Source organism: Schistocerca cancellata, unplaced genomic scaffold, assembly GCF_023864275.1.
Source record: "Schistocerca cancellata isolate TAMUIC-IGC-003103 unplaced genomic scaffold, iqSchCanc2.1 HiC_scaffold_238, whole genome shotgun sequence".
Classification (NCBI taxonomy): Eukaryota; Metazoa; Arthropoda; class Insecta; order Orthoptera; family Acrididae; genus Schistocerca; species Schistocerca cancellata.
The window spans coordinates 17999-43420 of NW_026046260.1; the positions used below are offsets into that span (position 1 = coordinate 17999).

The following is a 25422-nucleotide window of genomic DNA, read 5'->3' on the forward strand; positions in this document are numbered from 1 at the left end:
GCTAGAATGCTCCATGTAACAAACATATGTGAGCTCAAGTACAAACTGCGGCCTGCGGAACACGAGTGAAAAACCAAGAAAGCACTGTGATTTCGAGTACTCGTGCACTATCGTCAATGCAACGGCAGCAAGGAAAAACTTTCAAAATTGCCGTGACCAGGATTCGAACCTGGGTTATTGCGGCCACAACGCAATGTCCTAACCACTAGACGATCACGGCCACGGAGGCGCCCCCGAAAGCAGCTGGCTGGAATGCAAGTGTCGATACACAGCAAAGCCTAGGCCAAGGTGTACGCCACAGCAGTGGCAGACATGGTCTCCATCACATGCATACGAGCAGATGAACGTGCCTGCGCTGTCGGGACACTAACTACAGTGGTTAGCTGCATTCACCTCCGTGGCAATGTCTTGCAGTCCTCCAAGCCTCTTGACTACAGACATGTGACTCGATAACAAGTGGACAGACACAGCATCTCTCTCGCCGTCGGGTGTTGCCACGAATCATACTTAACGTGGCTTTCTGCACGCGTCAGCGTAGCGTCAGTCGAGCAAAGTCGAGACAAGTCGCATAAGAGGAGCAACAAAAACGCGCATTTCCGGTACCGGGAATCGAACCCGGGCCTCCTGGGTGAGAGCCAGGTATCCTAGCCACTAGACTACACCGGATTACAACGCCAGTGCTCCTCCAGCGAACGCAGCAACCACCCACGATTAACTGACGACAACTGTAAAAAATCCACTCTCGCACGCTATAGAGCGGCATGCTCTGGACGCATATCGTGGAGACGAACGCCAGCAGTGATGAGAGCAAAAGGCGCCTACAAATCCTGCCGTTGCACCACGTACTGTTCTACGACACTTCACGAAGCAGACGCTCACGCCTTGTTGTGCTGTTTCCTTTGCGGGCAATGAGTGCATGTGACTTCGATGCAGGAAACATTACACGTTTGGCAGCAGTGGGATTCGAACCCACGCCTCCGAAGAGACTTGTGCCTGAAACCAGCGCCTGAGACCGCTCGGCCACGCTACCTACGCAACACGCGCGTCACATGAGCTGCGTCCTACTCCACGAGAACACACAGCAACGGCACAAAAATGAGACGCCAAAATTGGCAACGGTGGGATTCGAACCCACGCCTCAGAAGAGACTGGTGCCTAAAACCAGCGCCTTAGACCGCTCGGCCACGTTACCCTTGCAAGAGCGGCGGCAAAACGTTTCCTTTGTACTACAAAGATCACTTCGAAATGGAAGTATCTTGGCAATCGCCGTGCCATGTATTTTCACTGCTCTCCCACTGGAAGCGTCTCTTTAGGCCACCCACAACAAGAAAATGCCGTGCCCGCCATATGGTAGCGACGCCACTTGTCTGTAGCTGTCGTAGTTAAGGAGACAGCATCAAGAGACGTTTTCGTGCCGTGACCAGGTTTCGAACCTGGGCTTTCCGTAACCACTAAAGTATCGTAGCTGTACCTGTCAGGCGGAGCTAGAATGCTCCATGTAACAAACATATGTGAGCTCAAGTACAAACTGCGGCCTGCGGAACACGAGTGAAAAACCAAGAAAGCACTGTGATTTCGAGTACTCGTGCACTATCGTCAATGCAACGGCAGCAAGGAAAAACTTTCAAAATTGCCGTGACCAGGATTCGAACCTGGGTTATTGCGGCCACAACGCAATGTCCTAACCACTAGACGATCACGGCCACGGAGGCGCCCCCGAAAGCAGCTGGCTGGAATGCAAGTGTCGATACACAGCAAAGCCTAGGCCAAGGTGTACGCCACAGCAGTGGCAGACACGGTCTCCATCACATGCATACGAGCAGATGAACGTGCCTGCGCTGTCGGGACACTAACTACAGTGGTTAGCTGCATTCACCTCCGTGGCAATGTCTTGCAGTCCTCCAAGCCTCTTGACTACAGACATGTGACTCGATAACAAGTGGACAGACACAGCATCTCTCTCGCCGTCGGGTGTTGCCACGAATCATACTTAACGTGGCTTTCTGCACGCGTCAGCGTAGCGTCAGTCGAGCAAAGTCGAGACAAGTCGCATAAGAGGAGCAACAAAAACGCGCATTTCCGGTACCGGGAATCGAACCCGGGCCTCCTGGGTGAGAGCCAGGTATCCTAGCCACTAGACTACACCGGATTACAACGCCAGTGCTCCTCCAGCGAACACAGCAACCACCCACGATTAACTGACGACAACTGTAAAAAATCCACTCTCGCACGCTGTAGAGCGGCATGCTCTGGACGCATATCGTGGAGACGAACGCCAGCAGTGATGAGAGCAAAAGGCGCCTACAAATCCTGCCGTTGCACCACGTACTGTTCTACGACACTTCACGAAGCAGACGCTCACGCCTTGTTGTGCTGTTTCCTTTGCGGGCAATGAGTGCATGTGACTTCGATGCAGGAAACATTACACGTTTGGCAGCAGTGGGATTCGAACCCACGCCTCCGAAGAGACTTGTGCCTGAAACCAGCGCCTGAGACCGCTCGGCCACGCTACCTACGCAACACGCGCGTCACATGAGCTGCGACCTACTCCACGAGAACACACAGCAACGGCACAAAAATGAGACGCCAAAATTGGCAACGGTGGGATTCGAACCCACGCCTCAGAAAAGACTGGTGCCTAAAACCAGCGCCTTAGACCGCTCGGCCACGTTACCCTTGCAAGAGCGGCGGCAAAACGTTCCCTTTGTACTACAAAGATCACTTCGAAATGGAAGTATCTTGGCAATCGCCGTGCCATGTATTTTCACTGCTCTCCCACTGGAAGCGTCTCTTTAGGCCACCCACAACAAGAAAATGCCGTGCCCGCCATATGGTAGCGACGCCACTTGTCTGTAGCTGTCGTAGTTAAGGAGACAGCATCAAGAGACGTTTTCGTGCCGTGACCAGGTTTCGAACCTGGGCTTTCCGTAACCACTAAAGTATCGTAGCTGTACCTGTCAGGCGGAGCTAGAATGCTCCATGTAACAAACATATGTGAGCTCAAGTACAAACTGCGGCCTGCGGAACACGAGTGAAAAACCAAGAAAGCACTGTGATTTCGAGTACTCGTGCACTATCGTCAATGCAACGGCAGCAAGGAAAAACTTTCAAAATTGCCGTGACCAGGATTCGAACCTGGGTTATTGCGGCCACAACGCAATGTCCTAACCACTAGACGATCACGGCCACGGAGGCGCCCCCGAAAGCAGCTGGCTGGAATGCAAGTGTCGATACACAGCAAAGCCTAGGCCAAGGTGTACGCCACAGCAGTGGCAGACACGGTCTCCATCACATGCATACGAGCAGATGAACGTGCCTGCGCTGTCGGGACACTAACTACAGTGGTTAGCTGCATTCACCTCCGTGGCAATGTCTTGCAGTCCTCCAAGCCTCTTGACTACAGACATGTGACTCGATAACAAGTGGACAGACACAGCATCTCTCTCGCCGTCGGGTGTTGCCACGAATCATACTTAACGTGGCTTTCTGCACGCGTCAGCGTAGCGTCAGTCGAGCAAAGTCGAGACAAGTCGCATAAGAGGAGCAACAAAAACGCGCATTTCCGGTACCGGGAATCGAACCCGGGCCTCCTGGGTGAGAGCCAGGTATCCTAGCCACTAGACTACACCGGATTACAACGCCAGTGCTCCTCCAGCGAACACAGCAACCACCCACGATTAACTGACGACAACTGTAAAAAATCCACTCTCGCACGCTGTAGAGCGGCATGCTCTGGACGCATATCGTGGAGACGAACGCCAGCAGTGATGAGAGCAAAAGGCGCCTACAAATCCTGCCGTTGCACCACGTACTGTTCTACGACACTTCACGAAGCAGACGCTCACGCCTTGTTGTGCTGTTTCCTTTGCGGGCAATGAGTGCATGTGACTTCGATGCAGGAAACATTACACGTTTGGCAGCAGTGGGATTCGAACCCACGCCTCCGAAGAGACTTGTGCCTGAAACCAGCGCCTGAGACCGCTCGGCCACGCTACCTACGCAACACGCGCGTCACATGAGCTGCGACCTACTCCACGAGAACACACAGCAACGGCACAAAAATGAGACGCCAAAATTGGCAACGGTGGGATTCGAACCCACGCCTCAGAAAAGACTGGTGCCTAAAACCAGCGCCTTAGACCGCTCGGCCACGTTACCCTTGCAAGAGCGGCGGCAAAACGTTCCCTTTGTACTACAAAGATCACTTCGAAATGGAAGTATCTTGGCAATCGCCGTGCCATGTATTTTCACTGCTCTCCCACTGGAAGCGTCTCTTTAGGCCACCCACAACAAGAAAATGCCGTGCCCGCCATATGGTAGCGACGCCACTTGTCTGTAGCTGTCGTAGTTAAGGAGACAGCATCAAGAGACGTTTTCGTGCCGTGACCAGGTTTCGAACCTGGGCTTTCCGTAACCACTAAAGTATCGTAGCTGTACCTGTCAGGCGGAGCTAGAATGCTCCATGTAACAAACATATGTGAGCTCAAGTACAAACTGCGGCCTGCGGAACACGAGTGAAAAACCAAGAAAGCACTGTGATTTCGAGTACTCGTGCACTATCGTCAATGCAACGGCAGCAAGGAAAAACTTTCAAAATTGCCGTGACCAGGATTCGAACCTGGGTTATTGCGGCCACAACGCAATGTCCTAACCACTAGACGATCACGGCCACGGAGGCGCCCCCGAAAGCAGCTGGCTGGAATGCAAGTGTCGATACACAGCAAAGCCTAGGCCAAGGTGTACGCCACAGCAGTGGCAGACACGGTCTCCATCACATGCATACGAGCAGATGAACGTGCCTGCGCTGTCGGGACACTAACTACAGTGGTTAGCTGCATTCACCTCCGTGGCAATGTCTTGCAGTCCTCCAAGCCTCTTGACTACAGACATGTGACTCGATAACAAGTGGACAGACACAGCATCTCTCTCGCCGTCGGGTGTTGCCACGAATCATACTTAACGTGGCTTTCTGCACGCGTCAGCGTAGCGTCAGTCGAGCAAAGTCGAGACAAGTCGCATAAGAGGAGCAACAAAAACGCGCATTTCCGGTACCGGGAATCGAACCCGGGCCTCCTGGGTGAGAGCCAGGTATCCTAGCCACTAGACTACACCGGATTACAACGCCAGTGCTCCTCCAGCGAACGCAGCAACCACCCACGATTAACTGACGACAACTGTAAAAAATCCACTCTCGCACGCTGTAGAGCGGCATGCTCTGGACGCATATCGTGGAGACGAACGCCAGCAGTGATGAGAGCAAAAGGCGCCTACAAATCCTGCCGTTGCACCACGTACTGTTCTACGACACTTCACGAAGCAGACGCTCACGCCTTGTTGTGCTGTTTCCTTTGCGGGCAATGAGTGCATGTGACTTCGATGCAGGAAACATTACACGTTTGGCAGCAGTGGGATTCGAACCCACGCCTCCGAAGAGACTTGTGCCTGAAACCAGCGCCTGAGACCGCTCGGCCACACTACCTACGCAACACGCGCGTCACATGAGCTGCGACCTACTCCACGAGAACACACAGCAACGGCACAAAAATGAGACGCCAAAATTGGCAACGGTGGGATTCGAACCCACGCCTCAGAAAAGACTGGTGCCTAAAACCAGCGCCTTAGACCGCTCGGCCACGTTACCCTTGCAAGAGCGGCGGCAAAACGTTCCCTTTGTACTACAAAGATCACTTCGAAATGGAAGTATCTTGGCAATCGCCGTGCCATGTATTTTCACTGCTCTCCCACTGGAAGCGTCTCTTTAGGCCACCCACAACAAGAAAATGCCGTGCCCGCCATATGGTAGCGACGCCACTTGTCTGTAGCTGTCGTAGTTAAGGAGACAGCATCAAGAGACGTTTTCGTGCCGTGACCAGGTTTCGAACCTGGGCTTTCCGTAACCACTAAAGTATCGTAGCTGTACCTGTCAGGCGGAGCTAGAATGCTCCATGTAACAAACATATGTGAGCTCAAGTACAAACTGCGGCCTGCGGAACACGAGTGAAAAACCAAGAAAGCACTGTGATTTCGAGTACTCGTGCACTATCGTCAATGCAACGGCAGCAAGGAAAAACTTTCAAAATTGCCGTGACCAGGATTCGAACCTGGGTTATTGCGGCCACAACGCAATGTCCTAACCACTAGACGATCACGGCCACGGAGGCGCCCCCGAAAGCAGCTGGCTGGAATGCAAGTGTCGATACACAGCAAAGCCTAGGCCAAGGTGTACGCCACAGCAGTGGCAGACACGGTCTCCATCACATGCATACGAGCAGATGAACGTGCCTGCGCTGTCGGGACACTAACTACAGTGGTTAGCTGCATTCACCTCCGTGGCAATGTCTTGCAGTCCTCCAAGCCTCTTGACTACAGACATGTGACTCGATAACAAGTGGACAGACACAGCATCTCTCTCGCCGTCGGGTGTTGCCACGAATCATACTTAACGTGGCTTTCTGCACGCGTCAGCGTAGCGTCAGTCGAGCAAAGTCGAGACAAGTCGCATAAGAGGAGCAACAAAAACGCGCATTTCCGGTACCGGGAATCGAACCCGGGCCTCCTGGGTGAGAGCCAGGTATCCTAGCCACTAGACTACACCGGATTACAACGCCAGTGCTCCTCCAGCGAACGCAGCAACCACCCACGATTAACTGACGACAACTGTAAAAAATCCACTCTCGCACGCTGTAGAGCGGCATGCTCTGGACGCATATCGTGGAGACGAACGCCAGCAGTGATGAGAGCAAAAGGCGCCTACAAATCCTGCCGTTGCACCACGTACTGTTCTACGACACTTCACGAAGCAGACGCTCACGCCTTGTTGTGCTGTTTCCTTTGCGGGCAATGAGTGCATGTGACTTCGATGCAGGAAACATTACACGTTTGGCAGCAGTGGGATTCGAACCCACGCCTCCGAAGAGACTTGTGCCTGAAACCAGCGCCTGAGACCGCTCGGCCACACTACCTACGCAACACGCGCGTCACATGAGCTGCGACCTACTCCACGAGAACACACAGCAACGGCACAAAAATGAGACGCCAAAATTGGCAACGGTGGGATTCGAACCCACGCCTCAGAAAAGACTGGTGCCTAAAACCAGCGCCTTAGACCGCTCGGCCACGTTACCCTTGCAAGAGCGGCGGCAAAACGTTCCCTTTGTACTACAAAGATCACTTCGAAATGGAAGTATCTTGGCAATCGCCGTGCCATGTATTTTCACTGCTCTCCCACTGGAAGCGTCTCTTTAGGCCACCCACAACAAGAAAATGCCGTGCCCGCCATATGGTAGCGACGCCACTTGTCTGTAGCTGTCGTAGTTAAGGAGACAGCATCAAGAGACGTTTTCGTGCCGTGACCAGGTTTCGAACCTGGGCTTTCCGTAACCACTAAAGTATCGTAGCTGTACCTGTCAGGCGGAGCTAGAATGCTCCATGTAACAAACATATGTGAGCTCAAGTACAAACTGCGGCCTGCGGAACACGAGTGAAAAACCAAGAAAGCACTGTGATTTCGAGTACTCGTGCACTATCGTCAATGCAACGGCAGCAAGGAAAAACTTTCAAAATTGCCGTGACCAGGATTCGAACCTGGGTTATTGCGGCCACAACGCAATGTCCTAACCACTAGACGATCACGGCCACGGAGGCGCCCCCGAAAGCAGCTGGCTGGAATGCAAGTGTCGATACACAGCAAAGCCTAGGCCAAGGTGTACGCCACAGCAGTGGCAGACACGGTCTCCATCACATGCATACGAGCAGATGAACGTGCCTGCGCTGTCGGGACACTAACTACAGTGGTTAGCTGCATTCACCTCCGTGGCAATGTCTTGCAGTCCTCCAAGCCTCTTGACTACAGACATGTGACTCGATAACAAGTGGACAGACACAGCATCTCTCTCGCCGTCGGGTGTTGCCACGAATCATACTTAACGTGGCTTTCTGCACGCGTCAGCGTAGCGTCAGTCGAGCAAAGTCGAGACAAGTCGCATAAGAGGAGCAACAAAAACGCGCATTTCCGGTACCGGGAATCGAACCCGGGCCTCCTGGGTGAGAGCCAGGTATCCTAGCCACTAGACTACACCGGATTACAACGCCAGTGCTCCTCCAGCGAACGCAGCAACCACCCACGATTAACTGACGACAACTGTAAAAAATCCACTCTCGCACGCTGTAGAGCGGCATGCTCTGGACGCATATCGTGGAGACGAACGCCAGCAGTGATGAGAGCAAAAGGCGCCTACAAATCCTGCCGTTGCACCACGTACTGTTCTACGACACTTCACGAAGCAGACGCTCACGCCTTGTTGTGCTGTTTCCTTTGCGGGCAATGAGTGCATGTGACTTCGATGCAGGAAACATTACACGTTTGGCAGCAGTGGGATTCGAACCCACGCCTCCGAAGAGACTTGTGCCTGAAACCAGCGCCTGAGACCGCTCGGCCACGCTACCTACGCAACACGCGCGTCACATGAGCTGCGACCTACTCCACGAGAACACACAGCAACGGCACAAAAATGAGACGCCAAAATTGGCAACGGTGGGATTCGAACCCACGCCTCAGAAAAGACTGGTGCCTAAAACCAGCGCCTTAGACCGCTCGGCCACGTTACCCTTGCAAGAGCGGCGGCAAAACGTTCCCTTTGTACTACAAAGATCACTTCGAAATGGAAGTATCTTGGCAATCGCCGTGCCATGTATTTTCACTGCTCTCCCACTGGAAGCGTCTCTTTAGGCCACCCACAACAAGAAAATGCCGTGCCCGCCATATGGTAGCGACGCCACTTGTCTGTAGCTGTCGTAGTTAAGGAGACAGCATCAAGAGACGTTTTCGTGCCGTGACCAGGTTTCGAACCTGGGCTTTCCGTAACCACTAAAGTATCGTAGCTGTACCTGTCAGGCGGAGCTAGAATGCTCCATGTAACAAACATATGTGAGCTCAAGTACAAACTGCGGCCTGCGGAACACGAGTGAAAAACCAAGAAAGCACTGTGATTTCGAGTACTCGTGCACTATCGTCAATGCAACGGCAGCAAGGAAAAACTTTCAAAATTGCCGTGACCAGGATTCGAACCTGGGTTATTGCGGCCACAACGCAATGTCCTAACCACTAGACGATCACGGCCACGGAGGCGCCCCCGAAAGCAGCTGGCTGGAATGCAAGTGTCGATACACAGCAAAGCCTAGGCCAAGGTGTACGCCACAGCAGTGGCAGACACGGTCTCCATCACATGCATACGAGCAGATGAACGTGCCTGCGCTGTCGGGACACTAACTACAGTGGTTAGCTGCATTCACCTCCGTGGCAATGTCTTGCAGTCCTCCAAGCCTCTTGACTACAGACATGTGACTCGATAACAAGTGGACAGACACAGCATCTCTCTCGCCGTCGGGTGTTGCCACGAATCATACTTAACGTGGCTTTCTGCACGCGTCAGCGTAGCGTCAGTCGAGCAAAGTCGAGACAAGTCGCATAAGAGGAGCAACAAAAACGCGCATTTCCGGTACCGGGAATCGAACCCGGGCCTCCTGGGTGAGAGCCAGGTATCCTAGCCACTAGACTACACCGGATTACAACGCCAGTGCTCCTCCAGCGAACGCAGCAACCACCCACGATTAACTGACGACAACTGTAAAAAATCCACTCTCGCACGCTGTAGAGCGGCATGCTCTGGACGCATATCGTGGAGACGAACGCCAGCAGTGATGAGAGCAAAAGGCGCCTACAAATCCTGCCGTTGCACCACGTACTGTTCTACGACACTTCACGAAGCAGACGCTCACGCCTTGTTGTGCTGTTTCCTTTGCGGGCAATGAGTGCATGTGACTTCGATGCAGGAAACATTACACGTTTGGCAGCAGTGGGATTCGAACCCACGCCTCCGAAGAGACTTGTGCCTGAAACCAGCGCCTGAGACCGCTCGGCCACGCTACCTACGCAACACGCGCGTCACATGAGCTGCGACCTACTCCACGAGAACACACAGCAACGGCACAAAAATGAGACGCCAAAATTGGCAACGGTGGGATTCGAACCCACGCCTCAGAAAAGACTGGTGCCTAAAACCAGCGCCTTAGACCGCTCGGCCACGTTACCCTTGCAAGAGCGGCGGCAAAACGTTCCCTTTGTACTACAAAGATCACTTCGAAATGGAAGTATCTTGGCAATCGCCGTGCCATGTATTTTCACTGCTCTCCCACTGGAAGCGTCTCTTTAGGCCACCCACAACAAGAAAATGCCGTGCCCGCCATATGGTAGCGACGCCACTTGTCTGTAGCTGTCGTAGTTAAGGAGACAGCATCAAGAGACGTTTTCGTGCCGTGACCAGGTTTCGAACCTGGGCTTTCCGTAACCACTAAAGTATCGTAGCTGTACCTGTCAGGCGGAGCTAGAATGCTCCATGTAACAAACATATGTGAGCTCAAGTACAAACTGCGGCCTGCGGAACACGAGTGAAAAACCAAGAAAGCACTGTGATTTCGAGTACTCGTGCACTATCGTCAATGCAACGGCAGCAAGGAAAAACTTTCAAAATTGCCGTGACCAGGATTCGAACCTGGGTTATTGCGGCCACAACGCAATGTCCTAACCACTAGACGATCACGGCCACGGAGGCGCCCCCGAAAGCAGCTGGCTGGAATGCAAGTGTCGATACACAGCAAAGCCTAGGCCAAGGTGTACGCCACAGCAGTGGCAGACACGGTCTCCATCACATGCATACGAGCAGATGAACGTGCCTGCGCTGTCGGGACACTAACTACAGTGGTTAGCTGCATTCACCTCCGTGGCAATGTCTTGCAGTCCTCCAAGCCTCTTGACTACAGACATGTGACTCGATAACAAGTGGACAGACACAGCATCTCTCTCGCCGTCGGGTGTTGCCACGAATCATACTTAACGTGGCTTTCTGCACGCGTCAGCGTAGCGTCAGTCGAGACAAGTCGCATAAGAGGAGCAACAAAAACGCGCATTTCCGGTACCGGGAATCGAACCCGGGCCTCCTGGGTGAGAGCCAGGTATCCTAGCCACTAGACTACACCGGATTACAACGCCAGTGCTCCTCCAGCGAACGCAGCAACCACCCACGATTAACTGACGACAACTGTAAAAAATCCACTCTCGCACGCTGTAGAGCGGCATGCTCTGGACGCATATCGTGGAGACGAACGCCAGCAGTGATGAGAGCAAAAGGCGCCTACAAATCCTGCCGTTGCACCACGTACTGTTCTACGACACTTCACGAAGCAGACGCTCACGCCTTGTTGTGCTGTTTCCTTTGCGGGCAATGAGTGCATGTGACTTCGATGCAGGAAACATTACACGTTTGGCAGCAGTGGGATTCGAACCCACGCCTCCGAAGAGACTTGTGCCTGAAACCAGCGCCTGAGACCGCTCGGCCACGCTACCTACGCAACACGCGCGTCACATGAGCTGCGACCTACTCCACGAGAACACACAGCAACGGCACAAAAATGAGACGCCAAAATTGGCAACGGTGGGATTCGAACCCACGCCTCAGAAAAGACTGGTGCCTAAAACCAGCGCCTTAGACCGCTCGGCCACGTTACCCTTGCAAGAGCGGCGGCAAAACGTTCCCTTTGTACTACAAAGATCACTTCGAAATGGAAGTATCTTGGCAATCGCCGTGCCATGTATTTTCACTGCTCTCCCACTGGAAGCGTCTCTTTAGGCCACCCACAACAAGAAAATGCCGTGCCCGCCATATGGTAGCGACGCCACTTGTCTGTAGCTGTCGTAGTTAAGGAGACAGCATCAAGAGACGTTTTCGTGCCGTGACCAGGTTTCGAACCTGGGCTTTCCGTAACCACTAAAGTATCGTAGCTGTACCTGTCAGGCGGAGCTAGAATGCTCCATGTAACAAACATATGTGAGCTCAAGTACAAACTGCGGCCTGCGGAACACGAGTGAAAAACCAAGAAAGCACTGTGATTTCGAGTACTCGTGCACTATCGTCAATGCAACGGCAGCAAGGAAAAACTTTCAAAATTGCCGTGACCAGGATTCGAACCTGGGTTATTGCGGCCACAACGCAATGTCCTAACCACTAGACGATCACGGCCACGGAGGCGCCCCCGAAAGCAGCTGGCTGGAATGCAAGTGTCGATACACAGCAAAGCCTAGGCCAAGGTGTACGCCACAGCAGTGGCAGACACGGTCTCCATCACATGCATACGAGCAGATGAACGTGCCTGCGCTGTCGGGACACTAACTACAGTGGTTAGCTGCATTCACCTCCGTGGCAATGTCTTGCAGTCCTCCAAGCCTCTTGACTACAGACATGTGACTCGATAACAAGTGGACAGACACAGCATCTCTCTCGCCGTCGGGTGTTGCCACGAATCATACTTAACGTGGCTTTCTGCACGCGTCAGCGTAGCGTCAGTCGAGCAAAGTCGAGACAAGTCGCATAAGAGGAGCAACAAAAACGCGCATTTCCGGTACCGGGAATCGAACCCGGGCCTCCTGGGTGAGAGCCAGGTATCCTAGCCACTAGACTACACCGGATTACAACGCCAGTGCTCCTCCAGCGAACGCAGCAACCACCCACGATTAACTGACGACAACTGTAAAAAATCCACTCTCGCACGCTGTAGAGCGGCATGCTCTGGACGCATATCGTGGAGACGAACGCCAGCAGTGATGAGAGCAAAAGGCGCCTACAAATCCTGCCGTTGCACCACGTACTGTTCTACGACACTTCACGAAGCAGACGCTCACGCCTTGTTGTGCTGTTTCCTTTGCGGGCAATGAGTGCATGTGACTTCGATGCAGGAAACATTACACGTTTGGCAGCAGTGGGATTCGAACCCACGCCTCCGAAGAGACTTGTGCCTGAAACCAGCGCCTGAGACCGCTCGGCCACGCTACCTACGCAACACGCGCGTCACATGAGCTGCGACCTACTCCACGAGAACACACAGCAACGGCACAAAAATGAGACGCCAAAATTGGCAACGGTGGGATTCGAACCCACGCCTCAGAAAAGACTGGTGCCTAAAACCAGCGCCTTAGACCGCTCGGCCACGTTACCCTTGCAAGAGCGGCGGCAAAACGTTCCCTTTGTACTACAAAGATCACTTCGAAATGGAAGTATCTTGGCAATCGCCGTGCCATGTATTTTCACTGCTCTCCCACTGGAAGCGTCTCTTTAGGCCACCCACAACAAGAAAATGCCGTGCCCGCCATATGGTAGCGACGCCACTTGTCTGTAGCTGTCGTAGTTAAGGAGACAGCATCAAGAGACGTTTTCGTGCCGTGACCAGGTTTCGAACCTGGGCTTTCCGTAACCACTAAAGTATCGTAGCTGTACCTGTCAGGCGGAGCTAGAATGCTCCATGTAACAAACATATGTGAGCTCAAGTACAAACTGCGGCCTGCGGAACACGAGTGAAAAACCAAGAAAGCACTGTGATTTCGAGTACTCGTGCACTATCGTCAATGCAACGGCAGCAAGGAAAAACTTTCAAAATTGCCGTGACCAGGATTCGAACCTGGGTTATTGCGGCCACAACGCAATGTCCTAACCACTAGACGATCACGGCCACGGAGGCGCCCCCGAAAGCAGCTGGCTGGAATGCAAGTGTCGATACACAGCAAAGCCTAGGCCAAGGTGTACGCCACAGCAGTGGCAGACACGGTCTCCATCACATGCATACGAGCAGATGAACGTGCCTGCGCTGTCGGGACACTAACTACAGTGGTTAGCTGCATTCACCTCCGTGGCAATGTCTTGCAGTCCTCCAAGCCTCTTGACTACAGACATGTGACTCGATAACAAGTGGACAGACACAGCATCTCTCTCGCCGTCGGGTGTTGCCACGAATCATACTTAACGTGGCTTTCTGCACGCGTCAGCGTAGCGTCAGTCGAGCAAAGTCGAGACAAGTCGCATAAGAGGAGCAACAAAAACGCGCATTTCCGGTACCGGGAATCGAACCCGGGCCTCCTGGGTGAGAGCCAGGTATCCTAGCCACTAGACTACACCGGATTACAACGCCAGTGCTCCTCCAGCGAACGCAGCAACCACCCACGATTAACTGACGACAACTGTAAAAAATCCACTCTCGCACGCTGTAGAGCGGCATGCTCTGGACGCATATCGTGGAGACGAACGCCAGCAGTGATGAGAGCAAAAGGCGCCTACAAATCCTGCCGTTGCACCACGTACTGTTCTACGACACTTCACGAAGCAGACGCTCACGCCTTGTTGTGCTGTTTCCTTTGCGGGCAATGAGTGCATGTGACTTCGATGCAGGAAACATTACACGTTTGGCAGCAGTGGGATTCGAACCCACGCCTCCGAAGAGACTTGTGCCTGAAACCAGCGCCTGAGACCGCTCGGCCACGCTACCTACGCAACACGCGCGTCACATGAGCTGCGACCTACTCCACGAGAACACACAGCAACGGCACAAAAATGAGACGCCAAAATTGGCAACGGTGGGATTCGAACCCACGCCTCAGAAAAGACTGGTGCCTAAAACCAGCGCCTTAGACCGCTCGGCCACGTTACCCTTGCAAGAGCGGCGGCAAAACGTTCCCTTTGTACTACAAAGATCACTTCGAAATGGAAGTATCTTGGCAATCGCCGTGCCATGTATTTTCACTGCTCTCCCACTGGAAGCGTCTCTTTAGGCCACCCACAACAAGAAAATGCCGTGCCCGCCATATGGTAGCGACGCCACTTGTCTGTAGCTGTCGTAGTTAAGGAGACAGCATCAAGAGACGTTTTCGTGCCGTGACCAGGTTTCGAACCTGGGCTTTCCGTAACCACTAAAGTATCGTAGCTGTACCTGTCAGGCGGAGCTAGAATGCTCCATGTAACAAACATATGTGAGCTCAAGTACAAACTGCGGCCTGCGGAACACGAGTGAAAAACCAAGAAAGCACTGTGATTTCGAGTACTCGTGCACTATCGTCAATGCAACGGCAGCAAGGAAAAACTTTCAAAATTGCCGTGACCAGGATTCGAACCTGGGTTATTGCGGCCACAACGCAATGTCCTAACCACTAGACGATCACGGCCACGGAGGCGCCCCCGAAAGCAGCTGGCTGGAATGCAAGTGTCGATACACAGCAAAGCCTAGGCCAAGGTGTACGCCACAGCAGTGGCAGACACGGTCTCCATCACATGCATACGAGCAGATGAACGTGCCTGCGCTGTCGGGACACTAACTACAGTGGTTAGCTGCATTCACCTCCGTGGCAATGTCTTGCAGTCCTCCAAGCCTCTTGACTACAGACATGTGACTCGATAACAAGTGGACAGACACAGCATCTCTCTCGCCGTCGGGTGTTGCCACGAATCATACTTAACGTGGCTTTCTGCACGCGTCAGCGTAGCGTCAGTCGAGCAAAGTCGAGACAAGTCGCATAAGAGGAGCAACAAAAACGCGCATTTCCGGTACCGGGAATCGAACCCGGGCCTCCTGGGTGAGAGCCAGGTATCCTAGCCACTAGACTACACCGGATTACAACGCCAGTGCTCCTCCAGCGAACGCAGCAACCACCCACGATTAACTGACGACAACTGTAAAAAATCCACTCTCGCACGCTATAGAGCGGCATGCTCTGGACGCATATCGTGGAGACGAACGCCAGCAGTGATGAGAGCAAAAGGCGCCTACAAATCCTGCCGTTGCACCACGTACTGTTCTACGACACTTCACGAAGCAGACGCTCACGCCTTGTTGTGCTGTTTCCTTTGCGGGCAATGAGTGCATGTGACTTCGATGCAGGAAACATTACACGTTTGGCAGCAGTGGGATTCGAACCCACGCCTCCGAAGAGACTTGTGCCTGAAACCAGCGCCTGAGACCGCTCGGCCACGCTACCTACGCAACACGCGCGTCACATGAGCTGCGTCCTACTCCACGAGAACACACAGCAACGGCACAAAAATGAGACGCCAAAATTGGCAACGGTGGGATTCGAACCCACGCCTCAGAAGAGACTGGTGCCTAAAACCAGCGCCTTAGACCGCTCGGCCACGTTACCCTTGCAAGAGCGGCGGCAAAACGTTTCCTTTGTACTACAAAGATCACTTCGAAATGGAAGTATCTTGGCAATCGCCGTGCCATGTATTTTCACTGCTCTCCCACTGGAAGCGTCTCTTTAGGCCACCCACAACAAGAAAATGCCGTGCCCGCCATATGGTAGCGACGCCACTTGTCTGTAGCTGTCGTAGTTAAGGAGACAGCATCAAGAGACGTTTTCGTGCCGTGACCAGGTTTCGAACCTGGGCTTTCCGTAACCACTAAAGTATCGTAGCTGTACCTGTCAGGCGGAGCTAGAATGCTCCATGTAACAAACATATGTGAGCTCAAGTACAAACTGCGGCCTGCGGAACACGAGTGAAAAACCAAGAAAGCACTGTGATTTCGAGTACTCGTGCACTATCGTCAATGCAACGGCAGCAAGGAAAAACTTTCAAAATTGCCGTGACCAGGATTCGAACCTGGGTTATTGCGGCCACAACGCAATGTCCTAACCACTAGACGATCACGGCCACGGAGGCGCCCCCGAAAGCAGCTGGCTGGAATGCAAGTGTCGATACACAGCAAAGCCTAGGCCAAGGTGTACGCCACAGCAGTGGCAGACACGGTCTCCATCACATGCATACGAGCAGATGAACGTGCCTGCGCTGTCGGGACACTAACTACAGTGGTTAGCTGCATTCACCTCCGTGGCAATGTCTTGCAGTCCTCCAAGCCTCTTGACTACAGACATGTGACTCGATAACAAGTGGACAGACACAGCATCTCTCTCGCCGTCGGGTGTTGCCACGAATCATACTTAACGTGGCTTTCTGCACGCGTCAGCGTAGCGTCAGTCGAGCAAAGTCGAGACAAGTCGCATAAGAGGAGCAACAAAAACGCGCATTTCCGGTACCGGGAATCGAACCCGGGCCTCCTGGGTGAGAGCCAGGTATCCTAGCCACTAGACTACACCGGATTACAACGCCAGTGCTCCTCCAGCGAACGCAGCAACCACCCACGATTAACTGACGACAACTGTAAAAAATCCACTCTCGCACGCTGTAGAGCGGCATGCTCTGGACGCATATCGTGGAGACGAACGCCAGCAGTGATGAGAGCAAAAGGCGCCTACAAATCCTGCCGTTGCACCACGTACTGTTCTACGACACTTCACGAAGCAGACGCTCACGCCTTGTTGTGCTGTTTCCTTTGCGGGCAATGAGTGCATGTGACTTCGATGCAGGAAACATTACACGTTTGGCAGCAGTGGGATTCGAACCCACGCCTCCGAAGAGACTTGTGCCTGAAACCAGCGCCTGAGACCGCTCGGCCACGCTACCTACGCAACACGCGCGTCACATGAGCTGCGACCTACTCCACGAGAACACACAGCAACGGCACAAAAATGAGACGCCAAAATTGGCAACGGTGGGATTCGAACCCACGCCTCAGAAAAGACTGGTGCCTAAAACCAGCGCCTTAGACCGCTCGGCCACGTTACCCTTGCAAGAGCGGCGGCAAAACGTTCCCTTTGTACTACAAAGATCACTTCGAAATGGAAGTATCTTGGCAATCGCCGTGCCATGTATTTTCACTGCTCTCCCACTGGAAGCGTCTCTTTAGGCCACCCACAACAAGAAAATGCCGTGCCCGCCATATGGTAGCGACGCCACTTGTCTGTAGCTGTCGTAGTTAAGGAGACAGCATCAAGAGACGTTTTCGTGCCGTGACCAGGTTTCGAACCTGGGCTTTCCGTAACCACTAAAGTATCGTAGCTGTACCTGTCAGGCGGAGCTAGAATGCTCCATGTAACAAACATATGTGAGCTCAAGTACAAACTGCGGCCTGCGGAACACGAGTGAAAAACCAAGAAAGCACTGTGATTTCGAGTACTCGTGCACTATCGTCAATGCAACGGCAGCAAGGAAAAACTTTCAAAATTGCCGTGACCAGGATTCGAACCTGGGTTATTGCGGCCACAACGCAATGTCCTAACCACTAGACGATCACGGCCACGGAGGCGCCCCCGAAAGCAGCTGGCTGGAATGCAAGTGTCGATACACAGCAAAGCCTAGGCCAAGGTGTACGCCACAGCAGTGGCAGACACGGTCTCCATCACATGCATACGAGCAGATGAACGTGCCTGCGCTGTCGGGACACTAACTACAGTGGTTAGCTGCATTCACCTCCGTGGCAATGTCTTGCAGTCCTCCAAGCCTCTTGACTACAGACATGTGACTCGATAACAAGTGGACAGACACAGCATCTCTCTCGCCGTCGGGTGTTGCCACGAATCATACTTAACGTGGCTTTCTGCACGCGTCAGCGTAGCGTCAGTCGAGCAAAGTCGAGACAAGTCGCATAAGAGGAGCAACAAAAACGCGCATTTCCGGTACCGGGAATCGAACCCGGGCCTCCTGGGTGAGAGCCAGGTATCCTAGCCACTAGACTACACCGGATTACAACGCCAGTGCTCCTCCAGCGAACGCAGCAACCACCCACGATTAACTGACGACAACTGTAAAAAATCCACTCTCGCACGCTGTAGAGCGGCATGCTCTGGACGCATATCGTGGAGACGAACGCCAGCAGTGATGAGAGCAAAAGGCGCCTACAAATCCTGCCGTTGCACCACGTACTGTTCTACGACACTTCACGAAGCAGACGCTCACGCCTTGTTGTGCTGTTTCCTTTGCGGGCAATGAGTGCATGTGACTTCGATGCAGGAAACATTACACGTTTGGCAGCAGTGGGATTCGAACCCACGCCTCCGAAGAGACTTGTGCCTGAAACCAGCGCCTGAGACCGCTCGGCCACGCTACCTACGCAACACGCGCGTCACATGAGCTGCGACCTACTCCACGAGAACACACAGCAACGGCACAAAAATGAGACGCCAAAATTGGCAACGGTGGGATTCGAACCCACGCCTCAGAAAAGACTGGTGCCTAAAACCAGCGCCTTAGACCGCTCGGCCACGTTACCCTTGCAAGAGCGGCGGCAAAACGTTCCCTTTGTACTACAAAGATCACTTCGAAATGGAAGTATCTTGGCAATCGCCGTGCCATGTATTTTCACTGCTCTCCCACTGGAAGCGTCTCTTTAGGCCACCCACAACAAGAAAATGCCGTGCCCGCCATATGGTAGCGACGCCACTTGTCTGTAGCTGTCGTAGTTAAGGAGACAGCATCAAGAGACGTTTTCGTGCCGTGACCAGGTTTCGAACCTGGGCTTTCCGTAACCACTAAAGTATCGTAGCTGTACCTGTCAGGCGGAGCTAGAATGCTCCATGTAACAAACATATGTGAGCTCAAGTACAAACTGCGGCCTGCGGAACACGAGTGAAAAACCAAGAAAGCACTGTGATTTCGAGTACTCGTGCACTATCGTCAATGCAACGGCAGCAAGGAAAAACTTTCAAAATTGCCGTGACCAGGATTCGAACCTGGGTTATTGCGGCCACAACGCAATGTCCTAACCACTAGACGATCACGGCCACGGAGGCGCCCCCGAAAGCAGCTGGCTGGAATGCAAGTGTCGATACACAGCAAAGCCTAGGCCAAGGTGTACGCCACAGCAGTGGCAGACACGGTCTCCATCACATGCATACGAGCAGATGAACGTGCCTGCGCTGTCGGGACACTAACTACAGTGGTTAGCTGCATTCACCTCCGTGGCAATGTCTTGCAGTCCTCCAAGCCTCTTGACTACAGACATGTGACTCGATAACAAGTGGACAGACACAGCATCTCTCTCGCCGTCGGGTGTTGCCACGAATCATACTTAACGTGGCTTTCTGCACGCGTCAGCGTAGCGTCAGTCGAGCAAAGTCGAGACAAGTCGCATAAGAGGAGCAACAAAAACGCGCATTTCCGGTACCGGGAATCGAACCCGGGCCTCCTGGGTGAGAGCCAGGTATCCTAGCCACTAGACTACACCGGATTACAACGCCAGCGCTCCTCCAGCGAACGCAGCAACCACCCACGATTAACTGACGACAACTGTAAAAAATCCACTCTCGCACGCTGTAGAGCGGCATGCTCTGGACGCATATCGTGGAGACGAACGCCAGCAGTGATGAGAGCAAAAGGCGCCTACAAATCCTGCCGTTGCACCACGTACTGTTCTACGACACTTCACGAAGCAGACGCTCACGCCTTGTTGTGCTGTTTCCTTTGCGGGCAATGAGTGCATGTGACTTCGATGCAGGAAACATTACACGTTTGGCAGCAGTGGGATTCGAACCCACGCCTCCGAAGAGACTTGTGCCTGAAACCAGCGCCTGAGACCGCTCGGCCACGCTACCTACGCAACACGCGCGTCACATGAGCTGCGACCTACTCCACGAGAACACACAGCAACGGCACAAAAATGAGACGCCAAAATTGGCAACGGTGGGATTCGAACCCACGCCTCAGAAAAGACTGGTGCCTAAAACCAGCGCCTTAGACCGCTCGGCCACGTTACCCTTGCAAGAGCGGCGGCAAAACGTTCCCTTTGTACTACAAAGATCACTTCGAAATGGAAGTATCTTGGCAATCGCCGTGCCATGTATTTTCACTGCTCTCCCACTGGAAGCGTCTCTTTAGGCCACCCACAACAAGAAAATGCCGTGCCCGCCATATGGTAGCGACGCCACTTGTCTGTAGCTGTCGTAGTTAAGGAGACAGCATCAAGAGACGTTTTCGTGCCGTGACCAGGTTTCGAACCTGGGCTTTCCGTAACCACTAAAGTATCGTAGCTGTACCTGTCAGGCGGAGCTAGAATGCTCCATGTAACAAACATATGTGAGCTCAAGTACAAACTGCGGCCTGCGGAACACGAGTGAAAAACCAAGAAAGCACTGTGATTTCGAGTACTCGTGCACTATCGTCAATGCAACGGCAGCAAGGAAAAACTTTCAAAATTGCCGTGACCAGGATTCGAACCTGGGTTATTGCGGCCACAACGCAATGTCCTAACCACTAGACGATCACGGCCACGGAGGCGCCCCCGAAAGCAGCTGGCTGGAATGCAAGTGTCGATACACAGCAAAGCCTAGGCCAAGGTGTACGCCACAGCAGTGGCAGACACGGTCTCCATCACATGCATACGAGCAGATGAACGTGCCTGCGCTGTCGGGACACTAACTACAGTGGTTAGCTGCATTCACCTCCGTGGCAATGTCTTGCAGTCCTCCAAGCCTCTTGACTACAGACATGTGACTCGATAACAAGTGGACAGACACAGCATCTCTCTCGCCGTCGGGTGTTGCCACGAATCATACTTAACGTGGCTTTCTGCACGCGTCAGCGTAGCGTCAGTCGAGCAAAGTCGAGACAAGTCGCATAAGAGGAGCAACAAAAACGCGCATTTCCGGTACCGGGAATCGAACCCGGGCCTCCTGGGTGAGAGCCAGGTATCCTAGCCACTAGACTACACCGGATTACAACGCCAGCGCTCCTCCAGCGAACGCAGCAACCACCCACGATTAACTGACGACAACTGTAAAAAATCCACTCTCGCACGCTGTAGAGCGGCATGCTCTGGACGCATATCGTGGAGACGAACGCCAGCAGTGATGAGAGCAAAAGGCGCCTACAAATCCTGCCGTTGCACCACGTACTGTTCTACGACACTTCACGAAGCAGACGCTCACGCCTTGTTGTGCTGTTTCCTTTGCGGGCAATGAGTGCATGTGACTTCGATGCAGGAAACATTACACGTTTGGCAGCAGTGGGATTCGAACCCACGCCTCCGAAGAGACTTGTGCCTGAAACCAGCGCCTGAGACCGCTCGGCCACGCTACCTACGCAACACGCGCGTCACATGAGCTGCGACCTACTCCACGAGAACACACAGCAACGGCACAAAAATGAGACGCCAAAATTGGCAACGGTGGGATTCGAACCCACGCCTCAGAAAAGACTGGTGCCTAAAACCAGCGCCTTAGACCGCTCGGCCACGTTACCCTTGCAAGAGCGGCGGCAAAACGTTCCCTTTGTACTACAAAGATCACTTCGAAATGGAAGTATCTTGGCAATCGCCGTGCCATGTATTTTCACTGCTCTCCCACTGGAAGCGTCTCTTTAGGCCACCCACAACAAGAAAATGCCGTGCCCGCCATATGGTAGCGACGCCACTTGTCTGTAGCTGTCGTAGTTAAGGAGACAGCATCAAGAGACGTTTTCGTGCCGTGACCAGGTTTCGAACCTGGGCTTTCCGTAACCACTAAAGTATCGTAGCTGTACCTGTCAGGCGGAGCTAGAATGCTCCATGTAACAAACATATGTGAGCTCAAGTACAAACTGCGGCCTGCGGAACACGAGTGAAAAACCAAGAAAGCACTGTGATTTCGAGTACTCGTGCACTATCGTCAATGCAACGGCAGCAAGGAAAAACTTTCAAAATTGCCGTGACCAGGATTCGAACCTGGGTTATTGCGGCCACAACGCAATGTCCTAACCACTAGACGATCACGGCCACGGAGGCGCCCCCGAAAGCAGCTGGCTGGAATGCAAGTGTCGATACACAGCAAAGCCTAGGCCAAGGTGTACGCCACAGCAGTGGCAGACACGGTCTCCATCACATGCATACGAGCAGATGAACGTGCCTGCGCTGTCGGGACACTAACTACAGTGGTTAGCTGCATTCACCTCCGTGGCAATGTCTTGCAGTCCTCCAAGCCTCTTGACTACAGACATGTGACTCGATAACAAGTGGACAGACACAGCATCTCTCTCGCCGTCGGGTGTTGCCACGAATCATACTTAACGTGGCTTTCTGCACGCGTCAGCGTAGCGTCAGTCGAGCAAAGTCGAGACAAGTCGCATAAGAGGAGCAACAAAAACGCGCATTTCCGGTACCGGGAATCGAACCCGGGCCTCCTGGGTGAGAGCCAGGTATCCTAGCCACTAGACTACACCGGATTACAACGCCAGTGCTCCTCCAGCGAACGCAGCAACCACCCACGATTAACTGACGACAACTGTAAAAAATCCACTCTCGCACGCTGTAGAGCGGCATGCTCTGGACGCATATCGTGGAGACGAACGCCAGCAGTGATGAGAGCAAAAGGCGCCTACAAATCCTGCCGTTGCACCACGTACTGTTCTACGACACTTCACGAAGCAGACGCTCACGCCTTGTTGTGCTGTTTCCTTTGCGGGCAATGAGTGCATGTGACTTCGATGCAGGAAACATTACACGTTTGGCAGCAGTGGGATTCGAACCCACGCCTCCGAAGAGACTTGTGCCTGAAACCAGCGCCTGAGACCGCTCGGCCACGCTACCTACGCAACACGCGCGTCACATGAGCTGCGACCTACTCCACGAGAACACACAGCAACGGCACAAAAATGAGACGCCAAAATTGGCAACGGTGGGATTCGAACCCACGCCTCAGAAAAGACTGGTGCCTAAAACCAGCGCCTTAGACCGCTCGGCCACGTTACCCTTGCAAGAGCGGCGGCAAAACGTTCCCTTTGTACTACAAAGATCACTTCGAAATGGAAGTATCTTGGCAATCGCCGTGCCATGTATTTTCACTGCTCTCCCACTGGAAGCGTCTCTTTAGGCCACCCACAACAAGAAAATGCCGTGCCCGCCATATGGTAGCGACGCCACTTGTCTGTAGCTGTCGTAGTTAAGGAGACAGCATCAAGAGACGTTTTCGTGCCGTGACCAGGTTTCGAACCTGGGCTTTCCGTAACCACTAAAGTATCGTAGCTGTACCTGTCAGGCGGAGCTAGAATGCTCCATGTAACAAACATATGTGAGCTCAAGTACAAACTGCGGCCTGCGGAACACGAGTGAAAAACCAAGAAAGCACTGTGATTTCGAGTACTCGTGCACTATCGTCAATGCAACGGCAGCAAGGAAAAACTTTCAAAATTGCCGTGACCAGGATTCGAACCTGGGTTATTGCGGCCACAACGCAATGTCCTAACCACTAGACGATCACGGCCACGGAGGCGCCCCCGAAAGCAGCTGGCTGGAATGCAAGTGTCGATACACAGCAAAGCCTAGGCCAAGGTGTACGCCACAGCAGTGGCAGACACGGTCTCCATCACATGCATACGAGCAGATGAACGTGCCTGCGCTGTCGGGACACTAACTACAGTGGTTAGCTGCATTCACCTCCGTGGCAATGTCTTGCAGTCCTCCAAGCCTCTTGACTACAGACATGTGACTCGATAACAAGTGGACAGACACAGCATCTCTCTCGCCGTCGGGTGTTGCCACGAATCATACTTAACGTGGCTTTCTGCACGCGTCAGCGTAGCGTCAGTCGAGCAAAGTCGAGACAAGTCGCATAAGAGGAGCAACAAAAACGCGCATTTCCGGTACCGGGAATCGAACCCGGGCCTCCTGGGTGAGAGCCAGGTATCCTAGCCACTAGACTACACCGGATTACAACGCCAGTGCTCCTCCAGCGAACGCAGCAACCACCCACGATTAACTGACGACAACTGTAAAAAATCCACTCTCGCACGCTGTAGAGCGGCATGCTCTGGACGCATATCGTGGAGACGAACGCCAGCAGTGATGAGAGCAAAAGGCGCCTACAAATCCTGCCGTTGCACCACGTACTGTTCTACGACACTTCACGAAGCAGACGCTCACGCCTTGTTGTGCTGTTTCCTTTGCGGGCAATGAGTGCATGTGACTTCGATGCAGGAAACATTACACGTTTGGCAGCAGTGGGATTCGAACCCACGCCTCCGAAGAGACTTGTGCCTGAAACCAGCGCCTGAGACCGCTCGGCCACGCTACCTACGCAACACGCGCGTCACATGAGCTGCGACCTACTCCACGAGAACACACAGCAACGGCACAAAAATGAGACGCCAAAATTGGCAACGGTGGGATTCGAACCCACGCCTCAGAAAAGACTGGTGCCTAAAACCAGCGCCTTAGACCGCTCGGCCACGTTACCCTTGCAAGAGCGGCGGCAAAACGTTCCCTTTGTACTACAAAGATCACTTCGAAATGGAAGTATCTTGGCAATCGCCGTGCCATGTATTTTCACTGCTCTCCCACTGGAAGCGTCTCTTTAGGCCACCCACAACAAGAAAATGCCGTGCCCGCCATATGGTAGCGACGCCACTTGTCTGTAGCTGTCGTAGTTAAGGAGACAGCATCAAGAGACGTTTTCGTGCCGTGACCAGGTTTCGAACCTGGGCTTTCCGTAACCACTAAAGTATCGTAGCTGTACCTGTCAGGCGGAGCTAGAATGCTCCATGTAACAAACATATGTGAGCTCAAGTACAAACTGCGGCCTGCGGAACACGAGTGAAAAACCAAGAAAGCACTGTGATTTCGAGTACTCGTGCACTATCGTCAATGCAACGGCAGCAAGGAAAAACTTTCAAAATTGCCGTGACCAGGATTCGAACCTGGGTTATTGCGGCCACAACGCAATGTCCTAACCACTAGACGATCACGGCC

The 25422-nt window shown here is 53.3% G+C and overlaps 52 non-coding genes across 52 annotated transcripts; all 52 read right to left on the minus strand.

Annotated features, from left to right (window-relative positions):
* Positions 1-148: 148 nt before the first annotated feature.
* On the minus strand, positions 149-220 carry Trnah-gug (transfer RNA histidin (anticodon GUG)). The gene has a single exon. It is a non-coding gene; the product is annotated as a tRNA-His (tRNA).
* A 374-nt stretch (positions 221-594) lies between these two features.
* Trnae-cuc (transfer RNA glutamic acid (anticodon CUC)) lies at positions 595-666 on the minus strand. The gene has a single exon. It is a non-coding gene; the product is annotated as a tRNA-Glu (tRNA).
* A 444-nt stretch (positions 667-1110) lies between these two features.
* On the minus strand, positions 1111-1192 carry Trnal-uag (transfer RNA leucine (anticodon UAG)). The gene has a single exon. It is a non-coding gene; the product is annotated as a tRNA-Leu (tRNA).
* A 439-nt stretch (positions 1193-1631) lies between these two features.
* Positions 1632-1703, minus strand: Trnah-gug (transfer RNA histidin (anticodon GUG)). The gene has a single exon. It is a non-coding gene; the product is annotated as a tRNA-His (tRNA).
* Positions 1704-2077: 374 nt separating this feature from the next.
* Positions 2078-2149, minus strand: Trnae-cuc (transfer RNA glutamic acid (anticodon CUC)). Its single transcript has one exon. It is a non-coding gene; the product is annotated as a tRNA-Glu (tRNA).
* Positions 2150-2593: 444 nt separating this feature from the next.
* Trnal-uag (transfer RNA leucine (anticodon UAG)) lies at positions 2594-2675 on the minus strand. The gene has a single exon. It is a non-coding gene; the product is annotated as a tRNA-Leu (tRNA).
* Positions 2676-3114: 439 nt separating this feature from the next.
* Positions 3115-3186, minus strand: Trnah-gug (transfer RNA histidin (anticodon GUG)). Its single transcript has one exon. It is a non-coding gene; the product is annotated as a tRNA-His (tRNA).
* A 374-nt stretch (positions 3187-3560) lies between these two features.
* Trnae-cuc (transfer RNA glutamic acid (anticodon CUC)) lies at positions 3561-3632 on the minus strand. Its single transcript has one exon. It is a non-coding gene; the product is annotated as a tRNA-Glu (tRNA).
* A 444-nt stretch (positions 3633-4076) lies between these two features.
* Trnal-uag (transfer RNA leucine (anticodon UAG)) lies at positions 4077-4158 on the minus strand. The gene has a single exon. It is a non-coding gene; the product is annotated as a tRNA-Leu (tRNA).
* A 439-nt stretch (positions 4159-4597) lies between these two features.
* Positions 4598-4669, minus strand: Trnah-gug (transfer RNA histidin (anticodon GUG)). Its single transcript has one exon. It is a non-coding gene; the product is annotated as a tRNA-His (tRNA).
* A 374-nt stretch (positions 4670-5043) lies between these two features.
* On the minus strand, positions 5044-5115 carry Trnae-cuc (transfer RNA glutamic acid (anticodon CUC)). Its single transcript has one exon. It is a non-coding gene; the product is annotated as a tRNA-Glu (tRNA).
* A 444-nt stretch (positions 5116-5559) lies between these two features.
* On the minus strand, positions 5560-5641 carry Trnal-uag (transfer RNA leucine (anticodon UAG)). The gene has a single exon. It is a non-coding gene; the product is annotated as a tRNA-Leu (tRNA).
* A 439-nt stretch (positions 5642-6080) lies between these two features.
* Trnah-gug (transfer RNA histidin (anticodon GUG)) lies at positions 6081-6152 on the minus strand. Its single transcript has one exon. It is a non-coding gene; the product is annotated as a tRNA-His (tRNA).
* A 374-nt stretch (positions 6153-6526) lies between these two features.
* Trnae-cuc (transfer RNA glutamic acid (anticodon CUC)) lies at positions 6527-6598 on the minus strand. Its single transcript has one exon. It is a non-coding gene; the product is annotated as a tRNA-Glu (tRNA).
* A 444-nt stretch (positions 6599-7042) lies between these two features.
* Positions 7043-7124, minus strand: Trnal-uag (transfer RNA leucine (anticodon UAG)). The gene has a single exon. It is a non-coding gene; the product is annotated as a tRNA-Leu (tRNA).
* Positions 7125-7563: 439 nt separating this feature from the next.
* Trnah-gug (transfer RNA histidin (anticodon GUG)) lies at positions 7564-7635 on the minus strand. The gene has a single exon. It is a non-coding gene; the product is annotated as a tRNA-His (tRNA).
* Positions 7636-8009: 374 nt separating this feature from the next.
* Positions 8010-8081, minus strand: Trnae-cuc (transfer RNA glutamic acid (anticodon CUC)). The gene has a single exon. It is a non-coding gene; the product is annotated as a tRNA-Glu (tRNA).
* Positions 8082-8525: 444 nt separating this feature from the next.
* Positions 8526-8607, minus strand: Trnal-uag (transfer RNA leucine (anticodon UAG)). The gene has a single exon. It is a non-coding gene; the product is annotated as a tRNA-Leu (tRNA).
* Positions 8608-9046: 439 nt separating this feature from the next.
* On the minus strand, positions 9047-9118 carry Trnah-gug (transfer RNA histidin (anticodon GUG)). The gene has a single exon. It is a non-coding gene; the product is annotated as a tRNA-His (tRNA).
* A 374-nt stretch (positions 9119-9492) lies between these two features.
* On the minus strand, positions 9493-9564 carry Trnae-cuc (transfer RNA glutamic acid (anticodon CUC)). The gene has a single exon. It is a non-coding gene; the product is annotated as a tRNA-Glu (tRNA).
* Positions 9565-10008: 444 nt separating this feature from the next.
* Trnal-uag (transfer RNA leucine (anticodon UAG)) lies at positions 10009-10090 on the minus strand. The gene has a single exon. It is a non-coding gene; the product is annotated as a tRNA-Leu (tRNA).
* Positions 10091-10529: 439 nt separating this feature from the next.
* Positions 10530-10601, minus strand: Trnah-gug (transfer RNA histidin (anticodon GUG)). Its single transcript has one exon. It is a non-coding gene; the product is annotated as a tRNA-His (tRNA).
* Positions 10602-10965: 364 nt separating this feature from the next.
* Trnae-cuc (transfer RNA glutamic acid (anticodon CUC)) lies at positions 10966-11037 on the minus strand. The gene has a single exon. It is a non-coding gene; the product is annotated as a tRNA-Glu (tRNA).
* Positions 11038-11481: 444 nt separating this feature from the next.
* Trnal-uag (transfer RNA leucine (anticodon UAG)) lies at positions 11482-11563 on the minus strand. Its single transcript has one exon. It is a non-coding gene; the product is annotated as a tRNA-Leu (tRNA).
* A 439-nt stretch (positions 11564-12002) lies between these two features.
* Positions 12003-12074, minus strand: Trnah-gug (transfer RNA histidin (anticodon GUG)). The gene has a single exon. It is a non-coding gene; the product is annotated as a tRNA-His (tRNA).
* A 374-nt stretch (positions 12075-12448) lies between these two features.
* Trnae-cuc (transfer RNA glutamic acid (anticodon CUC)) lies at positions 12449-12520 on the minus strand. Its single transcript has one exon. It is a non-coding gene; the product is annotated as a tRNA-Glu (tRNA).
* A 444-nt stretch (positions 12521-12964) lies between these two features.
* Positions 12965-13046, minus strand: Trnal-uag (transfer RNA leucine (anticodon UAG)). Its single transcript has one exon. It is a non-coding gene; the product is annotated as a tRNA-Leu (tRNA).
* Positions 13047-13485: 439 nt separating this feature from the next.
* Positions 13486-13557, minus strand: Trnah-gug (transfer RNA histidin (anticodon GUG)). Its single transcript has one exon. It is a non-coding gene; the product is annotated as a tRNA-His (tRNA).
* A 374-nt stretch (positions 13558-13931) lies between these two features.
* On the minus strand, positions 13932-14003 carry Trnae-cuc (transfer RNA glutamic acid (anticodon CUC)). Its single transcript has one exon. It is a non-coding gene; the product is annotated as a tRNA-Glu (tRNA).
* Positions 14004-14447: 444 nt separating this feature from the next.
* On the minus strand, positions 14448-14529 carry Trnal-uag (transfer RNA leucine (anticodon UAG)). The gene has a single exon. It is a non-coding gene; the product is annotated as a tRNA-Leu (tRNA).
* A 439-nt stretch (positions 14530-14968) lies between these two features.
* On the minus strand, positions 14969-15040 carry Trnah-gug (transfer RNA histidin (anticodon GUG)). Its single transcript has one exon. It is a non-coding gene; the product is annotated as a tRNA-His (tRNA).
* Positions 15041-15414: 374 nt separating this feature from the next.
* Trnae-cuc (transfer RNA glutamic acid (anticodon CUC)) lies at positions 15415-15486 on the minus strand. The gene has a single exon. It is a non-coding gene; the product is annotated as a tRNA-Glu (tRNA).
* A 444-nt stretch (positions 15487-15930) lies between these two features.
* Trnal-uag (transfer RNA leucine (anticodon UAG)) lies at positions 15931-16012 on the minus strand. The gene has a single exon. It is a non-coding gene; the product is annotated as a tRNA-Leu (tRNA).
* A 439-nt stretch (positions 16013-16451) lies between these two features.
* Trnah-gug (transfer RNA histidin (anticodon GUG)) lies at positions 16452-16523 on the minus strand. The gene has a single exon. It is a non-coding gene; the product is annotated as a tRNA-His (tRNA).
* A 374-nt stretch (positions 16524-16897) lies between these two features.
* On the minus strand, positions 16898-16969 carry Trnae-cuc (transfer RNA glutamic acid (anticodon CUC)). Its single transcript has one exon. It is a non-coding gene; the product is annotated as a tRNA-Glu (tRNA).
* A 444-nt stretch (positions 16970-17413) lies between these two features.
* On the minus strand, positions 17414-17495 carry Trnal-uag (transfer RNA leucine (anticodon UAG)). The gene has a single exon. It is a non-coding gene; the product is annotated as a tRNA-Leu (tRNA).
* Positions 17496-17934: 439 nt separating this feature from the next.
* On the minus strand, positions 17935-18006 carry Trnah-gug (transfer RNA histidin (anticodon GUG)). The gene has a single exon. It is a non-coding gene; the product is annotated as a tRNA-His (tRNA).
* Positions 18007-18380: 374 nt separating this feature from the next.
* Positions 18381-18452, minus strand: Trnae-cuc (transfer RNA glutamic acid (anticodon CUC)). The gene has a single exon. It is a non-coding gene; the product is annotated as a tRNA-Glu (tRNA).
* A 444-nt stretch (positions 18453-18896) lies between these two features.
* Positions 18897-18978, minus strand: Trnal-uag (transfer RNA leucine (anticodon UAG)). Its single transcript has one exon. It is a non-coding gene; the product is annotated as a tRNA-Leu (tRNA).
* A 439-nt stretch (positions 18979-19417) lies between these two features.
* Trnah-gug (transfer RNA histidin (anticodon GUG)) lies at positions 19418-19489 on the minus strand. Its single transcript has one exon. It is a non-coding gene; the product is annotated as a tRNA-His (tRNA).
* A 374-nt stretch (positions 19490-19863) lies between these two features.
* Positions 19864-19935, minus strand: Trnae-cuc (transfer RNA glutamic acid (anticodon CUC)). The gene has a single exon. It is a non-coding gene; the product is annotated as a tRNA-Glu (tRNA).
* Positions 19936-20379: 444 nt separating this feature from the next.
* Positions 20380-20461, minus strand: Trnal-uag (transfer RNA leucine (anticodon UAG)). The gene has a single exon. It is a non-coding gene; the product is annotated as a tRNA-Leu (tRNA).
* A 439-nt stretch (positions 20462-20900) lies between these two features.
* Positions 20901-20972, minus strand: Trnah-gug (transfer RNA histidin (anticodon GUG)). Its single transcript has one exon. It is a non-coding gene; the product is annotated as a tRNA-His (tRNA).
* Positions 20973-21346: 374 nt separating this feature from the next.
* Trnae-cuc (transfer RNA glutamic acid (anticodon CUC)) lies at positions 21347-21418 on the minus strand. Its single transcript has one exon. It is a non-coding gene; the product is annotated as a tRNA-Glu (tRNA).
* A 444-nt stretch (positions 21419-21862) lies between these two features.
* Positions 21863-21944, minus strand: Trnal-uag (transfer RNA leucine (anticodon UAG)). Its single transcript has one exon. It is a non-coding gene; the product is annotated as a tRNA-Leu (tRNA).
* A 439-nt stretch (positions 21945-22383) lies between these two features.
* On the minus strand, positions 22384-22455 carry Trnah-gug (transfer RNA histidin (anticodon GUG)). Its single transcript has one exon. It is a non-coding gene; the product is annotated as a tRNA-His (tRNA).
* A 374-nt stretch (positions 22456-22829) lies between these two features.
* Trnae-cuc (transfer RNA glutamic acid (anticodon CUC)) lies at positions 22830-22901 on the minus strand. Its single transcript has one exon. It is a non-coding gene; the product is annotated as a tRNA-Glu (tRNA).
* Positions 22902-23345: 444 nt separating this feature from the next.
* On the minus strand, positions 23346-23427 carry Trnal-uag (transfer RNA leucine (anticodon UAG)). Its single transcript has one exon. It is a non-coding gene; the product is annotated as a tRNA-Leu (tRNA).
* A 439-nt stretch (positions 23428-23866) lies between these two features.
* Positions 23867-23938, minus strand: Trnah-gug (transfer RNA histidin (anticodon GUG)). Its single transcript has one exon. It is a non-coding gene; the product is annotated as a tRNA-His (tRNA).
* A 374-nt stretch (positions 23939-24312) lies between these two features.
* Positions 24313-24384, minus strand: Trnae-cuc (transfer RNA glutamic acid (anticodon CUC)). The gene has a single exon. It is a non-coding gene; the product is annotated as a tRNA-Glu (tRNA).
* Positions 24385-24828: 444 nt separating this feature from the next.
* On the minus strand, positions 24829-24910 carry Trnal-uag (transfer RNA leucine (anticodon UAG)). Its single transcript has one exon. It is a non-coding gene; the product is annotated as a tRNA-Leu (tRNA).
* A 439-nt stretch (positions 24911-25349) lies between these two features.
* On the minus strand, positions 25350-25421 carry Trnah-gug (transfer RNA histidin (anticodon GUG)). The gene has a single exon. It is a non-coding gene; the product is annotated as a tRNA-His (tRNA).
* Position 25422: the final 1 nt, after the last annotated feature.